General features: G+C 34.7%; 1 protein-coding gene across 3 annotated transcripts in view; it reads left to right on the top strand.

Annotated features, from left to right (window-relative positions):
* The first annotated feature begins 2,989 nt into the window (after positions 1 to 2,989).
* Positions 2,990 to 12,381, top strand: part of LOC116161933 (facilitated trehalose transporter Tret1-2 homolog) — a 29,275-nt gene continuing 19,883 nt past the window's right edge. The window contains exon 1 of one of the 3 annotated variants that reach the window (XM_031475430.1): positions 2,990 to 3,138. The gene's annotated coding sequence lies outside the window, so the exon portion shown is untranslated. Of the gene's footprint in view, positions 3,139 to 8,487; positions 8,597 to 9,253; positions 9,337 to 12,381 lie in introns of those variants that run through there. The other 2 variants (XM_031475433.1, XM_031475431.1) reach the window with 2 other exon arrangements.

Below are 12,381 nucleotides of genomic sequence, written 5' to 3'. Positions count from 1 at the left end.
TGTCCTAGAAAGTATATCTGTGACTGGGGGGTATTCCATACCCCCAAACCCCCCGGTGCAATACACCCTTCCAGAATTCCTAAACCTTCCACGTTTTTGTTATCATTTTTTAAATTGAACCATTTCATACCCCCCAGACCCCCCGGTGCTATACTCCACTCCAAAACTCTTAAGCCTTCAACATTTTTTAAAGTGGGCTGCCGAACTCTCTTTACCTGAAATGTTTTGCGTGTTGCCTAAATCCCTATAACTGTGGTCTCCCCCAAAACGCTTAGAAAACATTAAAAAGTTGACCCTCCTTGAAAAATGATCACAAAAGTGAAGCAGCGTTTACGATTTTGGATGAGATTATAGCGCCGGGTAGTCTGGGTGGTATGGAATAACCCCCTCCCTCCTCCCTCACGGGTAAATACATCCTGAGAGCTCCAAAAGCTTCTCTTTCCTGGAACGTAGACTTCGGTGGGCCCCCGACCTCCCCTACCTTAATGTATAGAGAGGATCAGAGGATAGGGTCGTAGTGGGTAAACCTTATGTGCCCCCCCCCCTTCCCCCCCAATATGGCCCAGCGCAAGCGGGGGAAGCTAGAAAAGGTTTTTCAAACCCCTATTAAGAAAAAGGTACTTATACGTTTCAGGGAAGAGAAGCTTTCGGAAACCTAAAGACCATTTCTGGAGGGAGATTCACAGCACATTTCTTTCCTATGATGTATTGCATACCCCCCACACCCTGTGCTTTAAGGCCCTTCTCTCCCCTTCGACTCCTTTGTGATCATTTTGCAAGAAGGACCATCAATTTTTTATTATTGTTCCAAATTTAAACGTTTTGGGGGACAACACAGTAACCGGGAATTTGGGAAACATGGAATACCTTTCAGGCAAAGAAAGTTCAAAAGCCCTCTCGAAAAATTGATAACAAAAGTGCTAAAGGTTTAAAAATGTTGGTGGAAAGTATAGCACCGGGAGGTGGGTGTCTGGGAGGTATAGAATACCCCCCAGATAAATACATCCTAGGAATGAAATCTCCCTCCAGAATTATCACTAAGGTTCCGAAAGCTTCTCTTTTCTGGAAGGTATTTCTATACCCCCCCCCCCCCCCCGAGCCACCGGTGCTATGACCCCTTCAAAAACTTCTCTGTCCTGGAAAAATACCTATGATTGAGAGGGGGGGGGGTATTCTATACCCCCCAAACCCTCCGGTGTCATACACCCTTCCAGAATTCTCTAACCTTCCATCGTTTTTTTAAAGTGGACTATTTCATACCCCCCAGACCCACCGGTGCTGTATTCCCTCCAAAATTCTTAAGCTTTTATTAGCTTGTTTGTTAGGTAGCATTTTTAGGGAGGGCTATAGAACTTTTTTTGCCTGAAAAGTTTCTAGGTCTCCCCCAGACCCCACCTCCCTCCAAGCCTTATAGACATTTGGAATCATTTTTATCGAATTTTCTTTGCCTGAAAGGTATTCCATGCCTCCCAAATTTCTTGTTACTGTATTGTACCCGAAAACGATTAGAAAAATTATCAAAAGTTGTCCTTGAAAAGTGACCACAAAAGTGTTGAAGGCTTAACAAGGAACAAGGAACAACAAGAGGCAGAGGAAGCCGTCGAGGAAGGCCCAACTACTCGTACAAGAAGGGAGTCTCACGAGCCGTCACTGCTGACGTGGACGGATAATGGAAACCCTTAGCATTTTTTGTTTAAAACTGCCCCCAGCGGAGCAGAAGTGCGGCAAGTATGACAGTGAGCTATTCGCCATAGTTACCGTCAAGAGCCAGAGGGCTCCTCATTAGCACTCGTAAGTAAAGGCTTCTCTATGGGACATAGAGGCAGAAGACTAGGTAAGGCCTCATTCCAGAATTGCCTTTACACCCTTTAAGGCGACCGACTGGTGCAAAGGGTATCTTCCCAGCACTCCTCCTTCAGCTCGCGCCCGTTGAAGGGGATGGAAAGGTCTTAGACCAATTCCAAGCGAGGTTCTAACAAAACATCCCCTTCCTTAGGTATTGCTGTTAACAGCTATGGGCGTCGGCATCCACAGGTAACTGTGGACAAAACTTGCACCTTGAACAAGAATTGGTATCTTACGTAAATCATGTATGGAACTTGAACCCCAAAAGAAATAAAAGGTAACTCTCGTTCTTTGGTGACATATAAATTTCCTTAGACCAATTTCGAGCATTCTGCCGGGTGCTTCGAATTAGGTTTTCCTGCAGTTTTCCTAATTCGTTAGGTAAATACCGGAGTAGTAGAGAACAACTGCATAAATAAATAAATAAATATACCTATGTACAATTTTACATACCTCATATATAAGAAAGTTAATGGTTCTACTTTACGCTTTCAGCTGTTTTTTGTGTATTTCGATGCGGCTTAAGAAGAAAATAGACACAAAAATCGACACCCAAAAATCAAGTCGCTGTCAGTCTCTGCGCTGTCTTGAAAATTGCGTTAAGTATCAATGGATCTAGCGACTTACTGGTTGTCTGTGGACTGTTAGGTTGGAGATTCCTACACTGTCTTGACCTCACTACACAATTTAATTAGGATCCACGAGCGTTATGGTTGTGTATTGATAAAGACAACTTTCGTAAACTTGCGCTTCGAATATACTGATGTTGTGACCTAGGGCTCTCAATAGGCCTTAGAAAATCCGCCATAGATTCCGCTCGCAAGAAACCAGACCACAATTTTAACAATTCACAGAAGATAATCCTTAGAAACAAATTCAAGTATGCGGAATAAATGTATGCGCATGGAATTAACATTAAATGAAAGCAAAACTGGTTCAAGTGTGGAATTAGGTACAACTTTGTTAGTATTGCCTTTGCGGTTTCCGGTTAATTTACTATTGAACAAAAACGCCCTCCGCATTTGACACGACTGTCCCACTTTAAAAGTCGAAGCCCCCTATAAAATTGGTACGAAACGGCCCAGTTCCATCGTCCTAGTAGCGGACACGCACCCATCTCGGTCAGCTGATTCTAAAGCTACCGAAACCGAAGCCAAGTAGTCGTAGTGTCTGCCAGTTCGCCGCACAAACTCGGTCCGTTTGTTTTTTTTTCCTCGTCCTAAAAACTAAAGTTCTTTGTGCCCATCGAAGAATTTGTTACAATTTCTATGACAACTCTTGCCGAATTTCAAGGTGGGTGTAATTTATTCGTTTATTTGACTGATCGATAACGGTTCGCTTCCTAGTTGCATCATGCAATGTGCTTATTTCGGTTTTTGAGGGGGTACGCACCTGAAATGTTTGTTATTTATACGTAATCACTTTCTGTACTACCCACGAGTATACGAGTAACGTGGGAAACGTCTTTGTTTTATTCTAGCCTTCCCCATAGATCGCATTATTTTGTGTAGGTAGGTAGGTTTCCATTTACGCCGCATGCAATCTGCACGGTATAATTGCAGCGCCATTTTAGATTTCCGGTTTAAGAAAAGACGAACCGAAAATGATTGCATGCCTTATTGCCATTATACTCCGGTTCCGAAAACAAGAGAGCACCGGAAAACAATTGGAAATTAATTAATGATAGATTGACATACATTCTTTCTGGTGCACTCGTCAAGTAAGCAGTGCTTTTTTGGAATTTGATTGTTAAATAAATGCCAAAGGTCTAATGGAGGACACTACTTAAAAAATGAAGTGCGCATGCGCAGCACCCATTTCGTATTTGTGGGCCACTTTTTTTCTGAAAGCTTAACTGAATATGCTTTTTTTTATAGAAGTGTATCGAAATTTCAGCGGAAGATGCTATAAAAGCAAATTGAAATCACGTGTCAAAAAAGAGATTCCGCCATCTTGGATTTTGCACCAAGGTCCTTGTTTTGTGGTGCAATGCCGTTCAAAATGAGAAAAAGGTTATTGCAATGACATTAATATTGTTAGATATGTGCAGCGGGAGGGGAGGGGAGAGAGATGTCATATTGGAAACCAAAGCTATTTTTTTAAAATTGCCAGACTATGCATTTGAAATTTTGCGATGAAACAAATCAATACTTCTTCCACGTTCACAAATCTTTCTTGAAAGATTGTCTGGTTACATTCTGATTATTCTCGGGCCTATGAAAACGACCGCTTTTAAGTCGCATGAACAAACCGTTCTGGGGTCTGGGGAGCAAGAAATGCTCCCTAACCAAAAGAGAGCGGTTTTATATACACTTAGAGCAGTTCAAGGTTCTTTCTCAAATTGAATTTAACCTCTGGCATTTCATTTTATCAACAACAAAAGTCGATCGTTGGCTTTATGTGAACCGTTCGACCTGTAAAAATGACATCTCACTGTTATACGTGTTAGCCCATAAGCTTGATAATGGCCTATAAGCTGCGCCGCCTCACCTCGCTTCTGTACATGATAGGCAATAACTTATAATTAAAATCTCATACCGAGATTGAACATTCCATAACGCTCCTTATCGCAAAACAACCAGATAAAGCCTTTTATAAAGTACACAAACTTTGTGTTTATTCGTTTCCCGGTGTGTAGACTTAAATAAGTCGACAAGAGGTTGAAAACAACAATATATTTGGAAGGGGCCAAGGGAACACAATCCCCTTTAGCCATAACAAGTTTTCAAACGGGCCTATAGAATAACGACCGCTTTTAAGTCGCATAGAACAAACCGTTCTGGGGTCTGGGGAGCAAGAAATGCTCCCTAACCAAAAGAGAGCGGTTTTATATACACTTAGAGCAGTTCAAGGTTCTTTCTCAAATTGAATTTAACCTCTGGCATTTCATTTTATCAACAACAAAAGTCGATCGTTGGCTTTATGTGAACCGTTCGACCTGTAAAAATGACATCTCACTGTTATACGTGTTAGCCCATAAGCTTGATAATGGCCTATAAGCTGCGCCGCCTCACCTCGCTTCTGTACATGATAGGCAATAACTTATAATTAAAATCTCATACCGAGATTGAACATTCCATAACGCTCCTTATCGCAAAACAACCAGATAAAGCCTTTTATAAAGTACACAAACTTTGTGTTTATTCGTTTCCCGGTGTGTAGACTTAAATAAGTCGACAAGAGGTTGAAAACAACAATATATTTGGAAGGGGCCAAGGGAACACAATCCCCTTTAGCCATAACAAGTTTTCAAACAGTTGGGGGGGGGGGGTTGGATTGATAGATTTATAGGTTTATAGATTTATATATTTATAGATTCATAGATTCATTGATTTATGGATTTATACATTTATAGATATTTATAGTTTTACCAATTTATAGTTTTATAGATTTTTAGATTCATAGATTTATATAGATTTATGGACTTATAGATATTTACAGATTTATATAGATTTATGGATTTTTAGATTTATTGATTTATAGATTTATAGGTTCATAGTTTGATAGATTCATAGATTTATATAGATTTATGGATTTTTAGATTTATTGATTTATAGATTCATAGCTTTATATAGATTTATAAGTTTATAGATTTATAGATTTATAGATTTATAGATTTATAGATTTATAGATTTATAGATTTATAGATTTATAGATTTATAGATTTATAGATTTATAGATTTATAGATTTATAGATTTATAGATTCTATAGATTTAATAGATTTATAGATTTATAGATTTTAGATTTATAGATTTATAGATTTATAGATTTATAGATTTATAGATTTATAGATTTATAGATTTATAGATTTATAGATTTATAGATTTATAGATTTATAGATTTATAGATTTATAGAGTTATAGATTTATAGTTATAGACTTATAGATTATAGATTCATTGATTTATGGATTTATACATTTATAGATATTTATAGATTTTTAGATTCATAGATAGACTTATGGATTTATATATTCATAGTTTGATAGATTCATAGATTTATGGATTTTTAGATTTATTGATTTATAGATTTTTAGATTCATAGATTTATATAGACTTATGGATTTATAGATATTTATATATTCATAGATTTTTATGGATTTTTAGATTTATAGATTTATTGATTTATAGATTTATAGATATTTATATATTTATAGTTTCATATTTTTATATATTCAGAGATTCCTAGATTCTTATGGATTTTTAGATTTATAGATTTATGGATTTATAGATTTATTAGATTCATAGATTTATATAGACTTATGGATTTATAGATATTTATAGATTTATATATTCATAGATTTATATAGATATTTGGATTTTTAGATTTATAGATTCATAGATTTATAGATTCATAGTTTGATAGATTCATAGATTTATGGATTTTTAGATTTACTGATTTATAGATTCGTAAATTTATATAGATTTATGGATTTTTAAATATTTATAGATTTACAGTTTTATAGTTTTATAGATATTTATAGTTTTATAGATTCATTGATTTATGGATTTATACGTTTATAGATATTTATAGATTTATAGTTTTACAGATTTATAGTGTTATAGATTTATAGATTTTTAGATTCATAGATTTACCTATATAGACTTATGGATTTATAGATATTTATATATTCATAGATTTATATAGATTTATGGATTTTTAGATTTATAGATTCATAGTTTTATGGATTTTTAGATTTATTGATTTATAGATTCATAGATTTATATAGATTTATGGATTTATAGATTTATGGTTTTATAGATTTATTGTTTTACAGATTTACAGTTTTATAGATTTATTGATTTATAGATTCATAGATTTATAGTTTTACAGATTTATAGTTTTATAGATTCATTGATTTATGGATTTACAGATTTATAGATTTATAGTTTGATAGATTCATAGATTTATGGATTTTTAGATTTATTGATTCATAGATTATAGATATTTATAGATTTATAGTTTTACAGATTAATAGTTTTACAGATTTATAGTTTTGTAGATTTATAGATTCATGGATTTATAGATATTTATAGACTTATAGTTTTACAGATTTACAGTTTTATAGATTTATTGATTTATGGATTCATAGATTTATATAGATTTATAGTTTTACAGATTTATAGTTATAGATACATAGATTTATATAGATTTATGAATTTATAGATATTTATAGATTTATAGTTTTATAGATTTATATATTCATAGATTCATATAGATCTATGGATTTTTAGATTTATTGATTCATAGATTATAGATATTTATAGTTTTACAGATTTATAGTTTTACAGATTTACAGTTTTATAGATTTGTAGTTTTATAAATTTATATATTCATAGATTCATATAGAGTTATGGATTTTTAGATTTATTGATTCATAGATTATAGATATTTATAGACTTATAGTTTTACAGATTAATAGTTTTACAGATTTATAGTTTTGTAGATTTATAGATTTTTTGATTTATAGATTCATGGATTTATAGATATTTATAGACTTATAGTTTTACAGATTTACAGTTTTATAGATTTATTGATTTATGGATTCATAGATTTATATAGATTTATAGTTTTACAGATTTATAGTTATAGATACATAGATTTAAATAGATTTATGAATTTATAGATATTTATAGATTTATAGTTTTATAGATTTATATATTCATAGATTCATATAGATTTATGGATTTTTAGATTTATTGATTTATAGTTTTATAGATTTATAGATATTTATAGACTTATAGTTTTACAGATTTATAGTTTTATAGATTTATATATTCAGAGATTCATAGATTCTTATGGATTTTTAGATTTATAGATTCATAGTTTAATAGATTCATAGATTTATACAATTTAAACAATCTTATACATACATAGGTACTTATGTGACATTACGATCCTTCCGATCGCATACCGCAATCAATTTGTTATACAACATAAAATATGCATATGGTTGATACACAAAAAAATGGGAGTAATTCGTGGTTCAATATTAGAAAATCTAGCATACCGTGTGCTGTCAGGATGTGCGGTGTTACACCGAAAAGACCTACATTAATTTGTTGAATGTTTCGTGTTTGATGATTTATCTTTACGATTTACCCGCATAAGATAAGTTGACGCTGTGTATGTACTCGTACGTGTTTGAGTTTAAACATGGGCAGTACTTTTGCTTTTGTTAGCAGTTTCTGTAGTTAAAATTGAAGAAAAAAATGTATAAGTAAAACAGTTGACATCTTGCAGTCTGTGTATGATCATATTTGATATTATATACGATATGTTTGTCTTTACTAGAAGCGTCTATGGTTAACGGACCCGAAAGTTACTTGCTCTGGTTACGTCTAAATTACCAAACTGTTTAATTTCTAAATAATATTTCATTAAAAAACAAGGCGTTTGCGTTTGGCGCGTGTTGAGTGACGCTTTAAAGGTCAAATATTGACAGAGATATTTACATAATTACGAATTCCACGCATTTAATTAGGCACCCTCCCAACTAAATTCGAAGATATTAATGATTGGAACGATAATTGTGAAGAAAGTCATCAGAAGTAGCAGGGTTAAGTACCTATTTCAATAACAATTTGTAGTGAATACAGAGATAAGAGTTTAGAATAAATTTACACGTTGAAACTGGTGCGTCACTACTCACTAGTTTTCCCGAACTTCAGATGTGCAATTTTATTTCGAAGAAGTGCTCCGTGCTTGATCGCAGTAATTACGGCCGATCGTCTACGAATTGGGGATTGCAGGTTTGTATTTTATTTTTTAAATAATTTAGGGCTTACGTAACGCCTGAGAGAATAAAAATGAGCCCTTTTCGAAGAAAGGGGGGTCACCAGAGTGCGTTACACGCGTTCTATCGGCCATTTTTAAATGAGAAGGGCTCGATTTTGATTTTGTGTGAAGCTCGAACCCAAATTCGAAGCGCGAGATCCATGATAATTTTGATTTTATTTAAACTGATGAACTGAAGAAAAGTGGTAGCTACCGTGGAGAGAGCTTTTTTGTACACTGTGGTCCAGACGTACCGATTCCGGGCCGTGATATGCGCACTCGTTATTGTTGAGTCTCGATGCACGTTTCTATCAATAAAACTCGAAGCTTTCAATAACAAATCGATTAACATAAACAATTCCATTGTCACCATAGCCCGAATATTTGTTTATCACAGAAAAGTCCATCGATTTACGTTACGCAATCAATTTGGGTCTTTTCGGACGCTGACGTAACTTCGATGCGCGGAAAATTCTGATGTCAAGAAAAATGAATCAATTAAGGATCGATCTACGTGCCTTATGGTTAATTTCCAGGGTTATCTAAACTGCAGTAATGTGAACGTAATATAAACTCAAGTATTTTATTTACGAGAAAGTATTAGTAATAATAAACATTAATTAATGCTAATTGGTAATAAAATATGAAGCGCTCTTCTTCGTTGGTCTATTTAGTTTAATTTGTGAACCCTGTCGCGTTCGGTCTTCAGCTGGAGGTTTGTACACGCTGTTTTTATTTATGTTCATGGTAAACTTGCAAATTTTTTAAAAAATTGTCTCAAAAATATACAGTGTTGCGCCAAAAAGTGGTTCCCGAAATTTAATTCTTTATAAATATCAAACCCATATTTTCTCCTACAACTTTGTAAGCCAAAATTCCAAGCAAAACGCTGATTGAAGGGTTTCTGAATTTGAAGGTAATTTTCGGTGGTTATACAGGGAGTTTTAAATTGAGTGGCACAAATTGGCAAAGTTGTGTAGTCTTTGATACTAATGGATATTTTGAAAAAAATAAATCGTGTTGTAGATGATTCAACAAAAGTGAAAATCGCCATTTTTAAAAAGTGCAAATATTTTAGTAACACATATAATAAATATAAATTCAATAAACGTAGAAAAAAATTTTAAAATGGCGGTTTCCGAGATATTGAAATCAACTTCCTTATTTTAAATGGACGCCATATTGGATTTTTACGTCACTCGATAGAGAAAAAAATTACAAAACCAGGGAATCAACCTTACATTTTTTCTTCGAAGTTTACAATGTATTTCTTATGGCAATAATTCCATAGCCGTGTCGATGGTGACTATGCGAGACAATAAACGAACGAATTTGGTTTCAATCCCAACCAGCCATGGAATTATTGCCATAAGAAATACATTATAAACTTCGAGGCAAAATTGATTCCCAAATGAAATACTAAGTGTTTAGTATCACTGGTTTTGTAATTTTTTTCTCTATCGAGTGAGATAAAAATCCAATATGGCGTCCATTTAAAATAAGGAAGTTGATGTCAATATCTCGCAAACCGCCATTTTAAAAGTTTTTTTTCTAGGTTCATTGAATTTATATTTATTATATTTGTTACTAAAATATTTGAACTTTTTAAAAATGGCTATTTTCACTTTTTTCCCCATTATCTACGAAACGAATTACTTTTAGCACATTTTTTAAGAATTAAAAAAATGTGCTATTGTTTGGGTTTTGTCCGTCCGTCCGTCCGTCCGGGTAAACACATGCTACCCTTCATGGTATTCTAATGAAAGGCCTGGTTTGTAAAAACTAGAGTAAAAACTATCACTTTCCCCTGCGACTCTTTTTCGAGATCAGTGAGCGACGGGGCCTGAGGGGGGGGGGTGTTAAAATTGAATGTTATCTCCCATTGTACTCAACCAACTACTGCCCTTCTTTCTGTCCTCTTATCAAAATACGGGGGGGGGGGGGGGTGGAACTAGTTTTATCCTTCATGGTACTCTAATGAAAGGTGACCTGTAGAATCCATAATTTCAAACAGTTCCAAGATTGGGCTACTAGTTCAAAAGTTACAGCCCTTTGAATTTTCTTTCGAAATTGGTTTCTAGTCTATAACTTTTGATTGAGAAGTCTGATCGAAAAAGTAATAATTGATTTGGATTCTACGCACCCAAATTAATAAGAAAAAGTGTTTCTCCGAGAAATTTTGGTGTAGTCGATTTTAGATAAAAAAGGAAGGTTATACACTGGCCTTTTTTTGAGCCCCGAAAAAAAATTGTCTCAGATCGACCCGGAAAAAAAATTTTCTTATGGAATGTGGTCTGTAGAATCCATAATTTCAAACAGTTCCAAGATCGGGCCACTAGTTCAAAAGTGACAGCCCTTTGAATTTTTTTTCGAAATTGGTTTCTCTATAACTTGATTGAGAAGTCTGATCGAAAAAGTACGAATTGATTTGGATTCTACGCACCCAAATTAATAAGAAAAAGTGTTTCTCCGAGAAATTTTGGTGTAGTCGATTTTTGGTAAAAAAGGAAGGTTATACACTGCCTTTTTTTGAGCCCCGAAAAAAAAATTGTCTCAGATCGACCCGGAAAAAAATTTTCTTGTGGAATGTGGCCTGTAGAATCCATAATTTCAAACAGTTCCGAGATTGAGCTACTAGTTCAAAAGTTACAGCCCTTTGAATTTTTTTTCGAAATTGGTTTTTAGTCTATAACTTTTGATTAAGAATTCTGATCGAAAAAGTACGAGTTGATTTGGATTCTACGCACCCAAGTTAATAAGAAAAAGTGTTTTCCCTAGGAATTTTGGTGTAGTCGATTTTTGGTAAAAAAGGAAGGTTCCACTGCCTTTTTTTGAGTCTATAACCTCGGGAAAACCTAATACAGAGGGAGGCGAATACTCCCTAGGAAAATATAATTTGGTGGTTCCCCTAGGAAAGCTGTAAACGTTCTGGTAGAAAATATAGCACCGGGGGGCGATGGAAACCCCCAGGACAAATGAAAAATGCAATCAAAGCCTTTCTTCAGAATTGATGAGAGAAAATGTAATTCAGGGGGCGTGGCAGTATATCATCTAGGAAGGAAAAATGACCCATCGACAAAGTGCCCCCCCCCCCCCCGCCCTTCTCTCTACCTGATTGTACGTTCTTGCGCGTGTATTGTCCTCGGTAATTCCATGATCTTTTTCTGAAAAACCTCCCTAGGAAAATATAAGGTGGTGGTTTCCCTAAGAAATGAACATGCGGGTAGTGAAGGCTGGTAGAGAATGTGACTCTGGGGGTTATGGAATATCCTCCAGGGAATGTGAAAGAGGCAGTAGTCTTTCTTTAGAATTGACGAGAAGGAAAAGTAATCCAGGGGGTCGGGCAGGATGGAATTTCCTCTACGAAGCGAATAAAATTCAGGCGTACCACTGAAAACTAAACGTTTTGGTGGAGAATTTAAATACGAGAGCCCTTGGAGTATTGAATATCCTCCAGCAAGAAAGATGCGCCACCAAGTGCTACGTTCTGTCGCAACACCCGCCCTCAGTAGGGATGGCTATACACGATTTGGTGGAAAATGTAGAACCGGTATGTGTAGGTGGTAAAGAATACTCCCCAGAAAAATGTGATGGCCTTTCTTCAGCAATGATATCCTGGTAAAAGGAAAACGTGTTACAAGGGGGGGGGGGGGAAAAAAAAATTTTTGGTGTACACCCCTTTGAATTAGGTAATTTGAATTAACGTGAATTAATTTGAATTAATTTGAATGATCGGGAATTAATTTGAATTAACGCGAAT

Source organism: Photinus pyralis, unplaced genomic scaffold (genome assembly GCF_008802855.1).
Source record: "Photinus pyralis isolate 1611_PpyrPB1 unplaced genomic scaffold, Ppyr1.3 Ppyr1.4_LG10, whole genome shotgun sequence".
Classification (NCBI taxonomy): Eukaryota; Metazoa; Arthropoda; class Insecta; order Coleoptera; family Lampyridae; genus Photinus; species Photinus pyralis.
The sequence above is the reverse complement of the archived record's forward strand: the minus strand, read 5'-3'. Positions and strand labels throughout refer to the sequence as shown.